The following is a 9,759-nucleotide window of genomic DNA, read 5'->3' on the forward strand; positions in this document are numbered from 1 at the left end:
AGGCCCATATTATTATATCCTTATTTAAAAGCCATATTTTGAGAATCGCTATAGCAAAAGTGACTTAATTACCAAAAGTGTGTCAATCGGACCTATTTCGTAATGAATGCTACGAGTGAAATACAAGTTGGGAGGGGAGAGGGGAAAGTATGCCTTGGGGAGGGAAGGAAGTTAAAACCAACAAATAACGCCTCGTAGTGAGGAACGGAGGAACTAAGTAGCACTGGTCAAAGTTAGTGTATTTTTCTGATATTTCGTCGTTCTGCGGAGATGCTATCCATAAAAACTTGTCTAGGTTAACGGTAATAGTTAGTGTAGGGAGCTGTTGGCTCGATCTCGTGGCATGCAGGGCTTGCCACCACCCTCCTACGCATTGTAACCCGGCCACCTGAATTAAGGGCTTCAAAAGTCGCATGATGACTTAGGCCTAAGGTGGTGCCTTGGGTATTAGCCTAGCTGATTATTATTATTATTATTATTATTATCTACCTACGATATAATACCATAGACAAAAAAAGATCCAGAAAGGCGACAATAAATAGTTTTTTATGTGGTCGATCTCGAGTCGAGCATTCATTAAACCTTTAGCTAACGAAAGTACAGGGATGGTCACACTTTTGGTAATTATGTCACTTTTGATATACGATATATTTATCCCCGCAACATTTTATTTCCGAAACGTCTTTTGAAAAATAAGCGAAATAACGTTAGAATTATATGTAGACGAATACTTATTTCGTAAGAAATGTGTTATATACTTCTGGTAAAACGCATTCTTCCAACTCCTGTTCTAAAGTGGAAATTAATCTATTCTTTTTCCCAATGAAAGGTTTGTCTGCATAAGGAAAAAAAATCAAAATTTGTCAAAAATGGATTAAATTGCCGGTAGACGCAATTTGGTATTCATGGATAAGTGAAATTTCAAGGTTTCCTCCTGTATAAAGTTTGTTCTGACTTAACCAAATCAGCGAGGCTTTCTGGGGGATATTGTTTAATCTATATGCAAAATCGGTAATCGAATTTATAAGTTTCCAATTTTCAAAAGAAACTAAGCGAAGCGATTGTTTCAGACGGATTTATATATTTACGAAGGTGTCGCCGACTAATTTGCATATTCCATTCAGCCCGGTTTGTTTCCTATTCCCAAATATTCTAAATTATTTTTCTCCAGCACGTATTTTTTCCAAAGGGCGAGGTTTACAAATCAGATACGTATGCCAGTAGTGTGGGAGACCTTACGAACCCGACCAGTTACCGACTGCAAAATTGAAGTTTCATCATTACCAGCAGAGCGGGATTAAAGATCCAAGACTATATATATACTAGTGTTCTAAGTCGGGAAAATTTCCGGAAAATGACCGAGGCCTTTTTTCCGGAAACTTTTCCGAATTTTTCCGAAATAAATTCCATGATTAGTCTAATATATTGTTTGCAAATTTAAATAAAGTTGCATTTTTTCGAATCTAAAAGTAAAACTAAATCTCTAAACTAGTTTAAACGGATTAAAAATGTGACACTATTAATGTTTTCTAGTATGTTAACTGATATTAGACATTTTAAATCGATAAAAAGTTTAAACATTAAAAACCCTTAGAAAGTAATTTATGTTTCAATATTTAATTTTTCCGAATTACGGAAAGTTTTTCCGCATTTTATTTTTCCGATTTGCGGAAAATCTTCTGGAAATTTTTACGCATTTTCTTTTTCCGGAAATTAACAACACTAATATATACATTGTTAAAAATTAAACGTTAGTAGTCCAAAATCCATGTACAACCAATTAAACCATGGGGGAAAAGAAAAAGTCTATATCGTTTTTTCCAATAAAAATAACCGGGGGGTTTGGGGAGAGAAGAATTAAACTGAAGTAAATTCAAATTAAACTTGGCTGTACGTGACTACTTAATTCTAATCTACACTAATCCCATCTACGTCACGGAAATTTCCAAGCACAAATACATTTTCAAATAAAATAAAAAATGGAAAAATACTCTAAAGAAAATTACAAATCAAATCAATACCTAATATTAAATATAAACAGAAAAGAATACACAACCAATTAATACAGGATTATTAAAAACAAAACATTACAAAAAAGAAATACAAATACAATAATACGCAATACAAATACAATAATAAGCAATACAAATACAATAATACGCAATACAAATACAATAATATACAATACAAATACAATAATACGCTATACAAATACAATAATAAGCAATACAAATACAATAATATACAATACAAATACAACAATACGCAATACAAATATACAATAATATGCTATACAAATACAATAATACTAAATACAATAAGAAAATAATTATTTAGATAATATGCTCAATATTTTACAAGTACTACAGGGTAAATCAAATAAATATAATCGATAATTTTCATCGTGTTTTCTCTAAACCACCTAAAATAATAATTAATAATAATAAAAATCAGCTAGCGACTTTTCACGCCTTAAATTCAGGGGGTCGTGTTAAATTGCGTAAGAGGGTGATGACAAGCCCTTCATACCACGCGAGCCAACAGCTCCCTACACTTACAATTAACGTTAACCTCAACAAGTTTTTATGGAAATGGAAAACGAAATAAATCGTGGCCAAAACCCTTTAACCAGTAGTAGAGAGAACTTGCAAACTCAACGCTTTTTTAAACCTCGCGTCTGCCTTCGAACGGAATAGGAACATACTTTATCCGGTAGCACCGCTTTCTGTAGAAACCCTTCTACATAGAAAGGTTTCCTTATTTTTGTTTCCTATATCTTCCTTTGATCCCTCGTCTTATAGAATGTCCTCTAGAGCGGTAGTCGAGATTTCGGTTCCTTTTTGTCCCACGCTAGAGCGGCGTTAGAGTCGAAATCTCTCCGGGAAGAAGCTAGCCGGAGTCGAGGCTGACGTGTTGGAGAAATAAGAAGAACATAATGGAGTCGTTCGTTCGAAGGAGTCAAAAGTTTCCGTCGAACAAGCAACGTCCAGCTCACGTACTAGCCGCGGTAATGCGACCGAAAGAAAGACAGATAAAAGTTCGGGAAAGAAGAGAAGCAAGTGGCCCTTCTAATCCCCGCCTCTCTTCGAAGTTAAGTAGCGTGCCCCACCACCCTAGACAGTCCAATTAAAAGCACACGCGCCGACCTCCGCTTCCGTTTCTCCCCAACCCCTCGCCTCCTTTCGCTTTTTTCCTCCTTTTTTGCGCCCTACCTTGTCTCTGTTCTTACTCACTCTTTTCTGCCAACTGGGAGAAGTATTGCAGTCAACTCTAGATAATGCTTTATTTACAGTCAGTAGTGTTGCTAAGGTTTTTTCACAGGTGGGCTAATTATTTTGTGGCCCCTAAGTATTTTGTGGCCCTTACAACCATGGAGTACAGTCCATTTTACAAATTTAGTGACCCCTTAAAATTTTTCCAGGAAGCGAGAAGAGCAAGGTCGTTTTATTGTGGCGGCTCTCGTCGCGTTTACTGGACCCCTTATGACCTTGTATCCGACCTGGAGGGGACACTCGCATGCCCGGGGTATTTCCTTAAATTCCCTTTCTTTTCATTCTATTGTCCATTCAAATTTCTCTCAATTTCCGCTCCCTTCCTCCCGAATCTATCTGTTTATGGTCTACTATCTTATTGAGTAAATAAAACAAATTTCTAGAGATAAGAAAATTCATAAATTCAAATATGTGGCCTCTTAATTATAAATATGTTGCCCTTTTAATATAAATATGTGGCCCCTCTCAGAAATGCAGGGGGGCTAAAGCCCACTTCAGACCACCCTTAGCGCCGCTACTGTTTACAGTAACGATTTCGGGAGTGTAGTTTTCACGGTTATGTGTATAGGGAGTTCCTGAGCAGTCTGAAAAAATATCACGGGTGGGTTCTTAGGGTTAATTTGAATCTAAAATGTCTACGGAACATGGAAACTCAATTTTTTCGCTGCAAACTGTGAAATCTAGCTCCGGGGTAACAAAATTTACAGTTCTAAAGATCACCAGATGAAGGTCGGCATTTGAAGCAGAAAGGTATCATTCCATTTCATTCCCGTTCAAATATTTGTAACCCATCGGTTACAATTCCATTTGACCTAAGTTTCCTCATTCCACCCATTTACAGTCCATTCCCATTTCGTTCCGGAAGTTCCGATTTCGTTCCTTATGTTCCAAACATTCCCATACTATTCCTGATGTTCCAATCCCATTCCCATATGGTCCCATTAAATTCTTAGATTCCCATGCTATTCCCAACGTTCCCATACTATTCCTGATGTTCTAATTCAATTCCCAATGTTCCCATTCCATTCTTAGATTCCCATTCCATTCCCAACGTTCCCATACTATTCCTGATGTCCACATTCCATTCCCGGAATTCCCCATCCATTTCCATATGCCCCCATTCCTTTCCCGGGGTTCCCATTACATTCCCAACATTCACATACTATTCCTGATGTTCCCACTCCATTCCCGATGTTCCCATTTCATTTTCATATGTTCCCATTCCATTCCATTCCATTCCATTCCCGATGTTCCAATTCCATTATCATATGTTCCTATTCCATGATTTCCATCCCCGATGTTCCCATTTCATTATCATATTTTTTATTTATTAAAAAATTATTACCGTCGCTTTGGAGATGGTTGGCAAATACAACTTTTTATTTTTATATTTCGCTTTTCTCCATTTTTACCGATTCTGATCAATTTTTACATATTTTGATCAAATTGATCAAAATTCATCAAAATATCATAAAATTAATTTCATTTGTCAATTTAAATTGATTTTTTTTTGTTTTGAAAATTTTCACCGGGCGGACCCCTAGAAGCTCTCAGATTCCCATGTTATTTTCAAAGGGAAAATATACATACTGCGTTGTCAAAAACATTTTGGTGAAATTTCATGTTACCATAAGGTCTACATACCCACCTAGTTTCAACAAAATCGGTGATTATCACCTCGGGTAGTCTCCTCGTAAGTGTAAATAAACGTATTCTTGATTTTGATCATGCTTATCAATAAAAATAAATTTAGAGCATTGTCTACCGTGAACAATGGTAAAAAACCGTTTCTACACAGTTTTCTACCGCGTTTACTTCCCGAACTAGAAAAGGTGTCAGTGGCGTACCGAGGAGATGTGGCGCCTGGTTTAAAATTTTGATATAACGCCCCCGATGTATGCCATTAATAAAATAAATTAAGAATAAATATTCATTTATCCCTTACATACTAAGTGGTTGGTTCTGTTCTACTGAGAATAATAAACTGATTAAATTCCCAACGAAATCCAGATGAGTTCATCGACAGTGTTCTGTCATTAAGAACGGTAGAAACTAAAATCTACGCGCGCATTGATTCGTAACTCCAAACGCGTCTAAAGGACCTTTAGGAACATTTAAATATAAGCGCCGTATATAGATGGAATAATTTTGGGCTTTTTGGCGGCCCTCCAGAAGACCTCTAGAGTGGAGCCCGGTTTAATATGCCCCCTCTGCCCCCCTATCGGCACGCCTCTGAGGAGTGTACAGTCCTGATCAAAAGTTTCTGGCCGTTTTTGTTTGGCAGTCAATTTGTTTCTATTTTAGGTAGAGAGCCGAGTGAGGGCTTCACGGAAAGAATACCCTCACGAAAATATTATGCCGGTTACGATAATGCGCTACCACTAGTAGGGCACAACCCATACCGGAAATAGTAAAACCCCTCCGAAATGGCGTCACGACAAAATTAGTAAAATTTGTCGTGTTTACGCTCGTTCGACGCGTTATCCTATTTAAAAACCAAATCTGGGTTCACTTTTCTAATCGGAATTGTGGTTGAAAAGTTATTGAAGAAATAGTGACGACGTAAAACACGAAAATTAACCCTAATTTGGTTTTCAAGTGAAACAAAAGCAAACGTGAAAGTAGTAATATTTGAAATAATATCGCGCGAGACCATTTATTTAATAAACCAAATTAGGGTTAATTTTCGTGTTTTACGTCGTCACTATTTCTTCAATAACTTTTCAACCACAATTCCGATAAGAAAAGTGAACCCAGATTTGGTTTTTAAATAGGATAACGCGTCGAACGAGCGTAAACACGACAAAATTAGAATAATAATTTCAGAGGGGTTTTACTATTTCCGGTATTGGTTGTGCCCTACTAGTGGTAGCGCATTATCGTAACCGGCATAATATTTTCGTGAGGGTATTCTTTCCGTGAAGCCCTCACTCGGCTCTCTACCTAAAATAGAAACAAATTGACTACCAAACAAAAACGGCCAGAAACTTTTGATCAGGACGTTCTGTTGGTCTTGACGGTCTTGCTTGGTTCGCTGACATCGAAGTCACGGACGACAAAAAGAAAGGTTCCGAGGAATCTAAAAAGTCGCTCATTTTTTTGGAACGCTGCTACTCCCGCAATTGATTACCGACACTACGTTTCGGTGGCTCGTTGGACCAATTTTAGAAAGGTAGAGTACAGCTAACCCTCAGCGAAGTACCTTATTCTTCGATGGAGCCCCTATTTTGTTTTACTGTTTTTGTTTATCTTTGATTTTTGCGCCGGTTGATTGAATCCTTTCAAATCGGCCCAACTCGTACGCTGGAAATTTATACAATTGTCCGTTCGTTTTCTAGTTCGTTAATTCCTCAAATATGATCTCATTCCGTACAATGAATAAGGACGTTCAACCCATAAACAAACGCTATTTGTTTTACTTAAGGACGATCCGAATCCATTTATAACCCTACACGAATGCTTTGTAAATTTATTAAAGTTTTCAAACTTTGGTTACATTGTTAGCTCCAACTAAACCGATAAACGGACTGAATTCGATTAATAAGTAAAGACCACGTAACAGTATACGTGTAGAATATCAATTATATATCATATAATAGATCATTAAAATGAAACGTGAAGGTTCGCTGGCGCCACGCCGATTCCATTGGGAGCTAATTTCCCGACTAAACGAGGTTCAAAAGTGACATAATTACCAAAAGTGTGACAATCCCTGTACTTGCGTATGCTAAAGGTTTAATGAATGCTCGACTCGAGATCCACCACATAAAAGACTATTTATTGTCGTCTTTCTGGATATTTTTTTAGTCTATGGTATTATATCGTAGCAAAAGTGACATAATTACCAAAAGTGTGACAATCCCTGTACTTTCGTATGCTAAAGGTTTAATGAATGCTCGACTCGAGATCGACCACATAAAAGACTATTTATTGTCGCCTTTCTGGATCTTTTTTTTGTCTATGGTATTATATCGTCGGTAGATGGCGATAACCTATCCACAGAACAACGAAAAATAAAAAAATACACTAACTTTGACCAGTGCTACTTAGTTCCTCCGTTCCTCACTACGAGGCGTTATTTGTTGGTTTTAACTTCCTTCCCTCCCCAATTAATTTCCACTTTAGAACAGGAGTTGGAAGAATGCGTTTTACCAGAAGTATATAATACATATCTTACGAAATAAGTATTCGTCTACATATAATTCTAACGCTATTTCGCTTATTTTTCAAAAGACATTTCGGAAATAAAATGTTGCTGGGATAAATATATCGTATATCAAAAGTGACATAATTACCAAAAGTGTGACAATCCCTGTACTTTCGTATGCTAAAGGTTTAATGAATGCTCGACTCGAGATCGACCACATAAAAGACTATTTATTGTCGCCTTTCTGGATCTTTTTTAGTCTATGGTATTATATCGTAGGTAGATGGCGATAGCCTATCCACAGAACAACGAAAAATAAAAAAATACACTACCTTTGACCAGTGCTACTTAGTTCCTCCATTCCTCACTACGAGGCGTTATTTGTTGGTTTTAACTTCCTTCCCTCCCCAATTAATTTCCACTTTAGAAAAGGAGTTGGAAGAATGCGTTTTACCAGAAGTATATAATACATATCTTACGAAATAAGTATTCGTCTACATATAATTCTAACGCTATTTCGCTTATTTTTCAAAAGACGTTTCGGAAATAAAATGTTGCTGGGATAAATATATCGTATATCAAAAGTGACATAATTACCAAAAGTGTGACAATCCCTGTACTTTCGTATGCTAAAGGTTTAATGAATGCTCGACTCGAGATCGACCACATAAAAGACTATTTATTGTCGCCTTTCTGGATCTTTTTTAGTCTATGGTATTATATCGTAGGTAGATGGCGATAGCCTATCCACAGAACAACGAAAAATAAAAAAATACACTACCTTTGACCAGTGCTACTTAGTTCCTCCATTCCTCACTACGAGGCGTTATTTGTTGGTTTTAACTTCCTTCCCTCCCCAATTAATTTCCACTTTAGAAAAGGAGTTGGAAGAATGCGTTTTACCAGAAGTATATAATACATATCTTACGAAATAAGTATTCGTCTACATATAATTCTAACGCTATTTCGCTTATTTTTCAAAAGACGTTTCGGAAATAAAATGTTGCTGGGATAAATATATCGTATATCAAAAGTGACATAATTACCAAAAGTGTGACAATCCCTGTACTTTCGTATGCTAAAGGTTTAATGAATGCTCGACTCGAGATCGACCACATAAAAGACTATTTATTGTCGCCTTTCTGGATCTTTTTTAGTCTATGGTATTATATCGTAGGTAGATGGCGATAGCCTATCCACAGAACAACGAAAAATAAAAAAATACACTACCTTTGACCAGTGCTACTTAGTTCCCCCGTTTCTCACTACGAGGCGTTATTTGTTGGTTTTAACTTCCTTCCCTCCCCAAGGCATACTTTCCCTTCTCTCCTCCCAACTTGTATTTCGCTCGTAACATTCATTCTGAAATAGGTCCGATTCAATTAAAATGTTGAACAACACTATTAACTCCGTCGTTAAACGAGCTCAAGGATGTACCGTAGCCGATGGTGGCATAATTGAACCGTTGTAAACTATTCGGTATTTATTTGATTTAGTCACATTAAAACTAATCAGATTATTTTATTATCAAACACTTTATTCATTAACCTTCAATTTCTCGTCTTCTGATTGGTCAAATTTGGTCAAATCAAAGTTATTGAACAACAACAATCTTCTAATTGAAACCAAATCCGTAAACCCAACGGTTCTCGAGATAGTTTTTAAATGAGGTTGAAGGCCTGGTTCAAGGTCATTCAATTTAACACCAATATAAGTCCCCCTTCACGAGGAATGTTCCATAGAAATTTTAAATTTTTAAAATTAAAATGTTTTTCAGTTATTTATCATTTTTCGTTTTTTAGTGGACCTCCTGTATATACTGCTGGTGGCGGATGTTAATCCCGCGTAGGAAGAACAAATAAGGAAAATAGTCCATGTGCAATAAGACAAAACTTTATCCCCAGTCTTTGTCTAGCGCAAGATTATCCTGTTTATTATGGCTATCATTGGATCTCATGGACATGAGAACGAACCATCTGCTTCTATTTTAAGACATGTTCGCCCAAACGTTCGCCTATATTTGGGCTACTGCGTACATCTTTCTCCTCCGAAATCCGTTGCGAATAGGAAAAACGTGACTTCATCTTTTCAGCGTATCAAAACCTCATTGAAGCTCCGAGTAGTCTTTATTGAGTCGCCGAAAATCGTTCTTATCTCCGGCTTTTTTTCTCTTCGTTGTAAAACTATCGAGTTTGACGAGCTTGTTATACTTGGACGCTAATGTTGAAAAGAAGCTTAGCCACGATGCGGAAAAGAGAGAGAAGTACTGGCCATTAACGGGGAGGGTTGGCTCTTCATTTTTCCGCCATGTTAAGAAAGATATAGAGATGTCCCTAGCAA

Source organism: Leiobunum rupestre, chromosome 3 (genome assembly GCF_980474605.1).
Source record: "Leiobunum rupestre chromosome 3, qqLeiRupe1.1.hap1, whole genome shotgun sequence".
Taxonomy (NCBI): Eukaryota; Metazoa; Arthropoda; class Arachnida; order Opiliones; family Sclerosomatidae; genus Leiobunum; species Leiobunum rupestre.